We start from the raw sequence: 14,036 nt of genomic DNA, 5'->3' as shown, positions 1-14,036 counted from the left end.
TTTATCACTTTATTAGTGAAGCATGCATTTTAAAGCAAGGTCAAAATACATTACAGAAGAATAAGTTTTGAAGTAGCCTTAAGATGAGTAATCATAATTAAAGAGTGAACAATTGAATCTTAATACTTATAGCAACTAGGGATCTCCAACTGAACAACAACAAAATTTTCAATATGGAAGTCAAGACCTAAGAGTTGTCACTTAATATGCACGACCCAACGCGTATAGTATAATAAAATGAAGATATAACAGCAATGAACCATTTGATTAAATCAGTTGATTAAAACGATTCTAAATATATGTTTTATACAATCATGGAAATAACATACTATTGGATGCTCACTTTTACATATGATAGTGATTGATTGTTGTTTATTTACATTGCTAGGGATAATATTTATAAATTCTACATCTACAATAGTAGATGCAATAGTTGTTGTAATCAATGTCTCGAGCATTCACGGTGAAACACCTGTTAAATTAGATTTAAAGATTATTAAATTAGATAACAAGTCTAAAATATGCTAATAAAACAAATCTTTATTCAATCAAGACAAACACAATAGCTATTAGAATAAAAGTTACAATAACCTAAGCTATGATATTATAGGAATGAATATCCATTTGTAAAATTGAAATAATTACATTATAGGTAGTATTCGTAACACTGTATGTATCATTTTATTTTAAAAATGTTGGATAAACATTTACATACCTATTGGCAAAGTAACCGGATTGTTGTGAAATGTTGATACCATTGACATACATAGATATTAACAAACTGAAACCGCCTATGATAGAAAACCAAATGTCAAAGCCAAAAACAACCACCTGTGACAAGACCCAATAGTCGTCAGTGTCCGCATACGTCAATTTGAAATCAAAGGCTCATTTAAAGGAAAATTAATTGCAAGCGAACGATTTTCCCAGTCGTAATTCTTCCATGAAATAATTAGCTGCTAGTGCATTGTAGTCAAGTTGATTCGCAAAAATAAAGTGAACACTTCAGCATCATGGGCTATGTAGTAAGCGTAGTAGTAATTCTATATTTACGAGAATGTGGTCCATTTGAACAGCAGGTAAAAGATCAAGTGAAAGACGCGTACCGAGCAACGAAACCATGTGTCCTTTTGCGCCTCATGTTCCTGGGCTGGTACGTGCTCTTAGGAAACAGAAGCATTCCACTCGATGAAGAATGATCAACTGCATACACGGGAAGAGAAAGAACTATGTTAGCAGATCCTAAATCCATAAGTCAGGGCCAAATTTCTTCACTGCAATACCACAATATCAACAAAACATGGACTGGAATACCTCACAGCTTACGCGGGGTTCATCAGGAAGCTGCATAGAAAAGCACGTGCACATTTTTTCATGAATCATGTCCATTTATTAAACACCATTCAGGTGTTACGTTTCATAAGAAATATATTAAGTTAAACAATCGAAAAATCAAGCAAGCTACCACAACACACTGGATTTTTCTATAAACCATACATCTATGTACATCATGAACATATATTTGTGCATCGGCGTGACATACAATATTATTATTAAACTCATCTTAAGCAGGAAGTTGCTGAAATTTGATGACTTTTTAATAATCTTCTGTCCCCTACAATCAGCATCTTATCAGGTTCAATAATCTAATACTTTTAGTTAGGGACAAAATCAATAACCAAGAGATCCTAAAGTTTAGTCATTTTGAAAATATAATCTAGGTGGAAAATCCAATTCAATGTCTTGAACTAACATCCAAAAATTAGTAGTTTGCTTAACCAAATTCATTAAGTACAAAAAAGCAAAAAACAGCTACCCATGGATGTACATACATTGAATATATAGTACTAAACGACACACTAATGGTTGAGAGAAAAGTCTTAGTGCAACGCATTACCGGATACAAATGCTAGAAATAATTGAAGTACGCACAAGTTAATTCAAAGTCGGTTTTATAAATAAAGGAGTTTGTAAGGAAGGAGAAATTATTTTGCTATAGCCATCAGGCATATCTTGGACTACACAACCAGAATACAACTTTGAAATGTCAATGCACCAGAAGTTTCATGGATGCTATCAATAGACACATCAACTACATCCCAGACACCTTCAGCATGTTGCTTGCAGAAACGCAGGAAATCTCTAACTAATACTAATGGTGAAAGTACTTGGAGCTCAGCATACATCTGTAAATAATCAAGAAAGTTCATATTTAATTTGCTAGTACTTAATAATAATAGTATTGCACATTGAAAAGGCTAATGGGATTGGTAAGATAGGATTTAAAAAAAAAGTGCATTTTTAACATTACCGATAATTCCAATATGTAGCTATGGCCACCTCATATACAAATACTTAATTATGCATCTAGTCATCACTCTCTGTCACCTAAATATAATCAAAAGGAGATAACTATACCCTCATTTTTCTTACCTACTAAACCAATCCAGGCGTAATATAAAAGGCACCATGATGTGATAACAAGAAAAATTATAGACGACAACATTTACTCTTACCATTCAAACCCGGTATATAGACAGATGTAATCCATCTGCGAAGTTGGGAAAGACTGGGAATTCTTGAATTTTCAAAACTGGTTTCAGGGTTCTTACGATCATCATCATTCTTATGAAAATAAGCAAATGCAGGGGTAGGTCTTTCTTGCTGATAAAGAAGATTCGCTCACGTAGTTATGCTTCGCCTATATGCCATTCTTTAGATTTGATTCTTATAACCAAATTCAATAGCAAACATTAGCTTCCCACATCATATATAGGCAATCTTGACAGTATATACACAACATAATATGCATCACAAACAACAAAAGGAGCTTTGGAGCAAAAGAATTAGATTAAAGTTGGAACTAATCAAAATCAGCGTCCTCTTGTTTCTATTTTACCGACATAGTAACATTTTAAGTAATAAAATTGGCATGCAAATGAAGAGAACTACTAACATGAATGTATTCATGAGTACAACAAAAAATACGGAATACCTCTTCATTCTGTAGTTTATATTAGGCGTCTTTTATCAACAATCTGTACTTTGCAGGTCGACTCTTCTGTTTTTGAAGTGATCGCATTGATATTAACTCTTTGTGCCATGTCCATCGAATCTAAAATTGAAACATAAATGAAGAAATATAGATCAATTTCATGGATAAAGTGATAACGATACCCTCGTTTAACTTTAGTCATCACTCTAAAAAGATTGTCATTCACAATGATTGATTATTCAAAACATTTATAAGATATATGAAAAATTACAGTAAAAAATTAGGTTACTTAAATCTCAAAATCCAAAAACTAACAATAAATTGACACGGAGGAAGTATCAATTTTTATCATGAAATCTTACAATTTTTGAACAATTTTTTTTAATTTGAAAACTAACTAAATAATACTATAAGGCACAATTATTAATAATTCAAAAATATAAAACATATGAAAAATTACGATTAAAATTAAAATTATTTGAATTCAAAATCCAAAAGATTTCAAGGAATAAAATTATTTGAAAAATTACCAGCAGCACCATCGCCACACGCCATTTTTCCGATACTGCCTTGGATTTTTTTGTTTTTGTTTGATGTTTTAAGAAAAGTTTAGAGAGAGACAGAGAAAGATTTAGAAAAGGAAACTTCGTGGTTTGATTTAAAAAACAAGCTTATCCTTGAAAATGGAGATATTTACAGCATTGCCCTTAGTTGGTCTTTGCTTCAAATTTCTACATAGTAGCTTCACACAGGCAAATTCATCCATAACGAAACTTGAAACTTTCCAATCTCTCACAGAGATTCATCGGAGGAGGACGGTGATAGTGGTGGTGGGGTGGGGGGTGAGGGAAAGCAGCAGGAGAAATAGAGAGAGTTTTTAGGTATATTGAATTGATGGTCATCAATGGAATGGCTAAAGAGAGCACCGGATGGTTCTAGAGCATGGAAAGGGATGATTTTTATCAGCGTGAAATTCCTACTCTACCTTGGTCGTTCCTCACTTCATCTTTCTATATAGTAGAAATAAAATAATAATAATAATAATAATGAAAATAGATAAGAAAATAATTGGTGAGGGTGCAACGAGCTATATTTGGCGAACCTCATGGCTTTTATTTGCTTGTGTAGACTTGGTCAAAATTCTAGTCTTCCAATATGCCCGAAGACCCTCATATGATGGATCAGGTAAAGGTCAATCAGGCTTCGTTTTATGTTTCCTGATATTCCTAAACCAATCTGACATCCTGAAGCTAGCCTTCCTCTTTTTCACTGATCATGAGTTTTTTTTAAATTACATTTTGGAAGTCATGTACACAATCTTTGCAAACCAAGTGGACAGTGTTAAATATATTTTGATGAATAAATATAAAACTTTACCAAATCATAAGTAAATTTTGTATATCTTAAATTAATTAAACATATCTTGTTGTGTCTTCGCTGAAATTTCACTCCACCATGGGTAAGGGCTATCATAAAGCCTTCTAATGCTCTCTTTGAGCACATCTTTGCTCTTTCGACCAGTGTAGGACCTGCAAAAAGGACAATAAAAAAGTTATGTCATAGATGATTAGGATTATGATAAAAGAACTGAATAAATCAATTATAAACCACTTTTTGCAGGTTTTGCTTCAAATTGTAGATTAAAAAAATTCAATTATATCCCTTATTTCAATATTGAATTAACCACTTATTTTAGGTAATAAAAAGTTTTTGAATCTAAAAAATAATTAAGTTTAAAAGATTTAACACTGGTTGAGTTAACTTCTGTTTAATTAGATACAACAACTAATTAAAATTGAAAAGTTCTTTTCAAGTGTGAATATTTTAAGCAAGCTATAATATTTGCTAGAGATAATCTATACTTATAGTATCCGCAAAAGATAATTTATTCGAGTATCTGGGCATAAATTCATATCTATACTATGCCAAAATTGTGAAGAATCTTAAAAATGTTGTTTTAATGATTTTACTTCATTAAATGTCTTCGAAATACACAAAATCGTCTTTTCACTCTTTTCCTCCAATAAAATATATGAAAAAAATGAAAAAACTTCTAAATACATGGAAAGACTGCTAAGTTAATGAAAATTTTTGTTGGGTATGTATTCTTTTTATGGAAAAAATATATCGTAATGAAAGAGAAAAAACCCAAAATAAAAGAAAATATTATTTGTACACAAAGTCCTATCACTAAAAAAAAAAAAAAAGTACAATAATATTGTCCAAAAGCGACAGACAACGTCTCTTTTTTTTGTCAAAAATGACGAAAAAGCAACATATTCACTAACGTCGTAAAAAGATCTGTTTTTTTTTTCAAATACAACGGACAATGTCGGCCTTTGAATGAAAATTTAAGATTTTTTTAGAAAAGCAATATTGTTCATCACAATGTTCTTCATATGAAAAAAAGTGAAGCTATCCATCGCAATATTCTTCATATGAAGGAAAAAAAGGCCGAACTTAAGCGTCACTATTAGTCACTTTTCTAAAATAATTTCAAAACAGTGATAGACTAAAGCCATGTTGTCCGTCACTTTTCTAAGAAAATTATAAAAACAATCAAAAAAGTGACAAACTAAAGTCACGGTGTCCGTTTCTTTTCTGCATATATTTTAGATGCAAAAATCTATATTTTCTACATCTCACTTGTCAAATAAAAACAAAATTAAAAATACCGCCTCAATGTAGCACTAATTGCTGCCAAAACAGATATATAATAGTAAAAGATTGTTAAACTAAAAAGACAATTAAATAAATATATAACAAATATCATCCAAATCACCGGAACACATTTACAATCGAACAAAAGACCTAAAAAGTGTTCCAGAAGTTAAACTAAAGTTCAAAAAAGGTCTAAAATGTGTCAACAATGTTAGTGGGTAGACGCCACAAACTCGTCATCACTCTGAGTCTCTTCGCAATTTTAAAGTCAACCGGTTCACAATTACGAGTCACTATTTCATTAATTTAAAGTCATTATTTCACTAATTTAATGTCACTATTTCACAATTTCAGTTACAATTAAAAGTCACTAATTCATAATTTCAAATCACTATTTCACAATACCAAGTCACTACTTTAAATTTCAATTCATTACTTGACATTTTCAATTCACTACTTCACTATTTCACTAGTTTAAAGTGACCAGCTCACTATTATAATTACAATTTTGACTCACTATTTCACTAATTTAAAGTCACCATTTCACTAGCATTATGTCACTATTTCACAGTCCAATTACAATTTTAAGTCACTACATCACAATTTCAAATCACTGTTTCACAATACCAAGTCATTACTTCACAATTTCAATTTATTACTTCATATTTTCAATTAACTATTTCACTAGTTTAAATTCACTAGTTCACAATTCCAATTTCAATTTCGAGCTACTATTTCACTAATTTAAAGTCACTATTTCATAGTTTAACATCACTATTTTACAATTTCAAGTCACTACTTCATAATTTCAAATCATTGTCTCACAATACCAAGTTACTACTTCACATATCAAGTCGCTGCTTCATGATTTCACTAGTTTAAAGTAACTAGTTTACAATTTCAATTACAATTTACTATTGAGTTAAAAGTCACTACTTCACATTTTGAAGTCACCACTTCACATTTTTAATTGAGAAAATACATAAAAACACTTCTAAACTTGTTATCAAAACTTACTTTAGAAATTGAACTTAACGGCTATTTAATACCCACTCAAGAACTTTAAATTGAATGTTTCAACCTTTCATGGCTCAAACAAATCTTGCAATGAGATGTGTCTCACACGCTCCGCCACTTCATCACCACATCAATAATTGGTGTATTTTTCTATTTTTATGGTTTACCTGTTCATTTTAAAAGTCTCAATCCTATTTAAAAATAAAAAATAAAATATTCTCACCTTTCCTCTCCTACATACACTATGTGTAGTGATCTATTTCACCTTAACTGATAATAAAAACCCCATTCATCATAAGTTATGGAATCAATTCTTTAGCATGAGAGTGCATTGTATATGTACTAAGGTCATACAATATCCCTAACACAAAGTTAAATTGAAAGTGTTCTTATTGATTGAGTTTCAAGCTAAGTTTAAATTAGAATCAACTGCAAAAGAGTATATCTCCTAGAATATAAAGATTTATAGAGCCAAATACCCACCAAATGAAAGATCTTTGAATCTTCTTTCCAAAGAATCCAACCTTTCGTTAATCCACCTTTGATTTAAAAAGTTATGATCATTTTACTGAACATTGTCTGTGCTGAAAAATTAACCACTGTAGCGGTAACTGGTCAGTTTATAATCTTTGTTTTGATGGGATTTTGTGTTTTAACTCAAAAACTTCGTACCAAAGCCCTAAGAAATTCCAACTCCTTGGATGAAAAATCTTCATTAAGGTAATTTTCTTCAGTCATCTTCTTCATTTTTTAATCCTTTGACATCCTAGAATCATTAGAACAACCTGTAATGGTGAAATTCTTAGAGATAGAATCCTAGATTCATAAGATTTTAGGTAAAACTTATGGATTGATTTAATATCACCTAGAATCACTTTTAAATTATTCATTAACAAATTCTAGCATGAATTAGTAATTTTAAAATGTGAATTGGTGGTTGGGGATCTTGAATTGAATAAAAATGGGATCTTTAGCCTCGTATCTCTATTAATGGAGATGGGTTGAATATGATAAGAGATTGTTAATGGGTAATTTACCTTTGGATATTATTTTAGAACATGATTTAGGGTGAAACTAGTGGGTTGAATTCTCCAATTTGTTATTCAAAGAGTTATTTCTTAATTACTCTTATAATTATGTGATTCTAGATATTTGAGCTAATGAAAGCATAAAGGAAGAAAATAAATAATTTTGGTGCGGCTTGCTTTTTTTTAAGATCTTTAGTTGAGGTAGGTTATGGTTAATTTGTAGTAGACTTAGGTTAGACACCCTTAATTTTAATAGTAATGTCGGGCGATTTTATGTCTTAGGCCTCCGAGCGTGGTGTTGGGTGGATTAAACTATTAAAATTTCGGTTAGACTTGAATATTATCTTGGATTATTGTTATACTCAATTGATGCGATACTTGTGGCATGAAAAATTAGTGGAATATGGTGAGAAGGATAATTAATTGAAAGTAATATAATATAAGATAATTGTGTGTTTATTGTCTTTTGTGTAGAGCCCTTGATGGGTATTTTTATTTGTATGAGTTGATGATAAATTATAGAGTTATTATGTGAATGAGAATAATAATAGAAGGATTAGGTGAAATTCTAATCGATAAACTAGTCTCTATTGTCTTTAAACGAGGTGAAACCAATATTGTGTATGTTTGAAGTAAGAGACATGCTTGCTAGAAGATAGTAGGAGGATTGATTATGATAAGAGGACATAACGATATAACTTAAGAACCTAAGGTTAGGTTTCGAAAGTGCCAGAAAGTAAGGTGTGTAAATGTAGATAGCCCTAATTAGAATATTAAGTTGAATAGAACCGAATAGTTGGATAATCTTCTATAGGGGATAACATCTTAAAACTTAGTTGTGACTAGAAAGAAACAGTTAGTAGATAGAGAATGAGTTATCGATTCAATGTGAATAAAAGATATTCATATTAATTAATAAAATAAGATGATGAATTAGAGTATAGATATCAATCTTGATAAAATGTGTACTCCTAAATAGATACCTGATGAATTGGTCTTCAGATACGTTTAGATTAATGATTGAATTTGATAATTATCAATTGGGCAAGTGGTGAATGGGCCTACATACATACTTGTGATTATTGACTGCAATTACTTTGTTGTCCTTAATTATAAGTTTTATTCTGATCGTTGTTGCTTGCATCCGACTTCAATTGGGTGTTTGAAATTTGTCTTCATGCATTGCTTATAATTATTGACTGTTTTTGCATTTTCATATATATTATTGATGATATTTGGTGATGGAGGATTGGGTACCATGCCGGTATAAATATTATATGTTAGTTATGATGAATCGGGTACCACACCGATACAAATATGATATGTTGGTTATGATGGATCAGGTACCACACCAGTACGATTATAATGTTATTGATGAGTTGTGAAGGGAAGAGAATTGTGCATAATTACAAACATACATTTATTCATATGCATTAAAACTGCATTTATAGTTATATGTTATTGGTGGTTCCTTACGTGGACCAAGTTATATTGATGAGATATGGTGGTTCCTTCTGTGGATCGAATATTTGATAAGATATTATGGTCCCTTGAGTGGATCAGTTATGTTAATGGTGTGATTGAGCATTATAGTCAAGTGTGAATATAAGTTACATCCTAAATTATGTATAACTCATTTTTTCCTGTGTATATAATACGTGATGTATATTGTAATACTTCTTTGATATTGTATTTGTATGTTTTAGATGATTTTGAGACCGTTTAAAAGGGTAAAGGCTCCGTATTGAAGGAATTTAGGATTGAATTTTGATGCTTCAAGGTAGGTTATGACTTAACTTTCTTAAGATTGAGCTGGGTAGTTAATAAATATAACGACCTAAAAATTTGTTGAAATATGTGTTTTTGTGTGAAATGATTATTTTACCCCTATCCATAGTTGCATTGTGGTATTTTTGAGGTGTGGGGGTGATTGACGGTTCTCGATGTATTTTGGTGCTTTCTATGTGATATTGTGATTTTTTGAGGTTTCGAGAGCCTTATTGTGCACTTATGTAGTTATCTTTTGATCCGTGCGACAGATGGCTAAACGGACTGTGCCAACAGATCTGAAATGTCGATATTAGGATGGTAACATGTTTGGTTTGATTTTACGGCTTTTAAATCTTATTTTGACCCTTGGTTTAGAAAATAATGATTTCAGGGGTCAACTTTGTGAAAATGATGTCTTTTTAAAAATTTGACTTTGCCAATGTATTCGAACATCAAATTTAGTGAGGTTACATAGTTTATTTGTGTAAATCAGATTTCGAACGAATTTTGAACGCCTTGTCGAAGTCCATTTTGGACTTAAAAATTTGGTGCACTAGGTAAAATACATGCGTTTTATGCCTTAAAGTGTAAATCTTATATGGGGCATGCGATTCATTCTTTATACACCTGATAACCTGATGTGACGTATAAATTGCCCCTTGTACTCTATTTTAGCTCATTTTCACCTTGCCTTTTGAGAGTTAAACCCTAAAATAGTGTGAGAGTTTAAAAGTGAAGCTTGTAGGTGATTGGAAAGCTAGATTAACATCTATTTGTCTACTATTTTATGGATTTAAGGTTATATTTCATCGCTTTCTCACTTTAATTCTTGATTTATTATTCAAAAATCCGAAAATCTTATTACTTGATTTATCCCCAAATTTCACTCCTTTTTACTTGAATAATATTACTAATCCTATAATTACTTATTTTTCCTTGATTTCATCTTCAAACCATCTTCGATTCTTGAATTTTTAATGAATTTTAAAGGATTTACCCAATAAAGACTAAAAATAGTTTTTCTTTGATTTGAACCTCATTTTTGACTCAATTTGACTTGAATTTTTAGCTGTAGATTCCTAAAGGTATGGGAAACACGTTTTTATAATAAAGTTATGATTTTTTCCTTCTTTTTCAGATATTCATTTTGGGGTTCTATTTTGACCCCAGATTAAAAGTAGACAATATGGGTGTCGTTGGATTTATTTTGATGTGTAGATTCTAGATTTCTTAGTTTTAGTTGATTTTGGGTTCGTTCGTGAGGATTAATACTTTGAGATCAAAATGTAGCATACTGATTCTGACATTTGAGGTATGTTATGGCTTAACTCTTTAAAATGGGTTGGGTAGTTAATTTATATACCAAAATGCATGTTAAGGATGAGAACCAATCATGAAATATGAATATCTATGCGTTGTTTCTATGTGGGGGGCTTATGTGTGATGTAATTATTGAATCTGAGATATCATGTGATCTGTGTGACTGTGCGAGGTCTTATATGATGTTGGCCACCTGGAATACATGCGAATAATTGTATTCTGTTGTTAGAAATGCCTGCGGTGGGCATATGAATCATGTGAAAAATTTATGGATAGTGAAAATAGTGAGTGGATATTGGCTCACGTGGTTGTGTGATACGAGAGCAAACTACGAAAGCTAAAACAAACACGAAAACTAAAGAAACAATAAAATTGAAAAATGAAAAGTAAAGGATAAGAAGGATAGATGATAGAAAGATAGATGCAAGAAGATAACAAAAGGGCAACCAAAGGGTGTATCAAACCCAAATACCTCCCTTATTGATTACCTACAAGCACGTAGCTCTTATGTGACCACAAAAAGGATTGAATCTCCCTTACCACCGGCGTTTCTAAACAAAGTTCAACACTGTTTTTTCCAAGCACTCAATACTCCCAATGGAGTTTTCATAAATTCATCATGATCAATCAATAAAAACTAACTAATGAAATATCTAAGACACCTATTTATAGTAGTTGCCTTTGCACAACTAGCCTATTACAAGAACAACCCAAAAGTGTCTATTTTGGAAATAATCCACAAGGGCTCTCTTTATTCCTTGCGCCATGACTTTCCTCGGCTACAAGATATATTTCAAACATGACATTTCTTTATTAAGAGCTCGAAGAAGGGCCTCCAAGCACATTCTTGGATCCTTAGGGTGATCAAAGCTTAGACCTCCTTATGTTGGCCTCAAATTGTGTGATCAATAGCATTGAAGCCTATTTGACTTGTATCATCCTCCCCTTCTTGAAAAGGATTCGACCTTGAATCCAAACTTTGATAACCAAAGGAAGGAAAAAAAATAACATGATATCCTCATGGCATGAGGGTTAGAGTTAGCACAATTAAACATAACATCTTGCCAAGGTTACACATACTTAAGATATAACCAAGGACTCTTCATGTTAAACATTAGAAACTCATTGAAAAATGCACAAAGGATTTGGTTATGAAAATCATCAAGAGATAAGGAAACTACAAAGGTCCTAATGACATCAATAATCTAAAAGGTAAAACTACCATCACCATATGATCCATAAGATACAATTGCTTCATTATCTATTCAAGAGACCACACCAAGGGTGGTGCCTCAATTGGTTATAAAGTCCACAAGATCCATATAGCATCGTCACTCAAAAAATTGAACAAACTAACAATTTGCCTACCTATACATAAAACACATCCAAGACTAGCATGGATATCATCATAGGCAAAGAGGTAGTATAGAAAGTAATCAAGTGTAAAAACATCATCCAAGGTGATATTATCTATGAGAATGCCATTTGGCTTAAAATACTTAGCACATGATGCACACAAGGATGGAGTCAAGACACTTAAGCCCATAGGACTTCTTTCTTGCAACCAAATAATTAACTTGGCATCCACAAGTTGGGAGTTACACAATTTAAGCAAAAGTGTATTAGGCAAGGATGCAAGTTCATAAGCAATACCCGAAGGAGACAATGACATATTTGCCCTTGGGTTTACAAGAATGACACCACCTTTAAGAAGGAGGTCATCAATTCCACCCAAGTATTGAAGAAGGGTATCACATGAATGGAGTTCATCCAAAGTAGTTTCAAGAGAAGACTCTCTTCTTTATGTACAGGTAGTGGAACCTTGGTCAAGAGTGTAAACACATAAGGGTGAACACTCTTGGAGCTTTTAACTACTCCATTTCTTTAAAAATCTCTCATCTTTGTTAAAGATCTTTCCCTTACACAATGTTGGTCCATCAAGTGGATCATAAATCCCCAAGAAAAAAATTTCAATCATAGGGAAGGATACCAATATCCTCGCTTAAAGTTTACTTGTCATAGAGACCAAGCAATAAGTTGGATGTGCCAAAATCACCATATCCCAATTTGGCACTGTGGTCAAATGAATAAAGTGTCCATAGACACAGGTCTAGACGCCAATCTTTTTCCCTATAGGCTTCTCCAAAATTAAAAGATATACTCTCCATATTAGCATAGGCATCATAAAAAACAAAGGGAGAGTAGATAAAGGTATCACTCAAGTCAACTTCAACTAAGGTGTCCTCATGTATGTATATACTATTAGATTCAAAATCATCGCCATGAGTATTCTCAATAATAGCACTCAAAGTAGAAGAAGCAATTCCTAAACAATTGATACTTTCTCCTTCAATGGAAGAATCCTCAAGTAGACATATACTACCACTAACTTTAAAGGAATTATTATTTAAGTCTTCACAAGAAGCAAGCAATTCATCCTCATAATTATCAAACAAAGGTGAGGTGTCGTACAAAGGATTATAACCATGAGCATTTTCATGGGAACAATCATCAATTGGGTTTCTCAAATATTCAATAAAATCAAAGTTATCATCACCCAATTGATTATTCCTTTCCAAGACTTCACGTTCTTTTCCCTTAAGAGTACTCTCATCTTCTAAGAAGAGATTTCCATTTTTATAAGGAATGTTGTCATACCATAGTGGGTTGTCATATAAGATATAACCCTTAAGATAAGCTACATCATCAATGCTATTCATATCACTAGGTAATTCATTAACAGTGATTTCGTCATCTTCAAATAAGAGATAATTCTTAAAGAGAAAAAGGTTTATCATGAAGAGGCTGTAGAACATGCAAGTTCACTCTCTAAAAGACAATTATCAAGCATCAAAGACATTTCAAACACATGGTTATACCCATGAGCCAAACTAACATTAAGATCTTCACTAGAGTACATGCTTAAAGGGTTACTCCTATTCATTTGATCAATATTTTCAATATTATCACTCACTTGAGGTTCATTAATCAAATCACACACATCCTTAAGCGGTGGGCAAGTTTCTCACAAAAGTTGATCAATATTATTTTTACAAGATGATGTATAATCATTCAAAATAATGTCTTCGACACTAGTTGGACACAAATTAATCTCACAAGAAGAGTCAATTCGATTATCAATAGGATCAACTAGTGTATCCATACTCACAACATGTACATCATTATTAAGAGGTAAAGAATCATTTGAGTTACATGTAGGTAAGCTACTACTCATACTCAATGGG

At 31.9% G+C, this 14,036-nt stretch overlaps 1 long non-coding RNA gene across 1 annotated transcript; it reads right to left on the bottom strand.

Annotated features, from left to right (window-relative positions):
* Positions 1-321: 321 nt before the first annotated feature.
* On the bottom strand, positions 322-3,990 carry LOC107866188. Its single transcript, XR_001672798.2, has 5 exons — positions 3,526-3,990; positions 2,996-3,115; positions 1,107-1,203; positions 716-831; positions 322-472 (listed from the first exon to the last, which is right to left on the bottom strand). It is a non-coding gene; the product is annotated as an uncharacterized LOC107866188 (long non-coding RNA).
* Between the last annotated feature and the right edge of the window lie 10,046 nt (positions 3,991-14,036).

Source organism: Capsicum annuum, chromosome 3 (assembly GCF_002878395.1).
Source record: "Capsicum annuum cultivar UCD-10X-F1 chromosome 3, UCD10Xv1.1, whole genome shotgun sequence".
NCBI lineage: Eukaryota > Viridiplantae > Streptophyta > Magnoliopsida > Solanales > Solanaceae > Capsicum > Capsicum annuum.
This window is presented reverse-complemented; position numbering and strand designations above follow the sequence as displayed.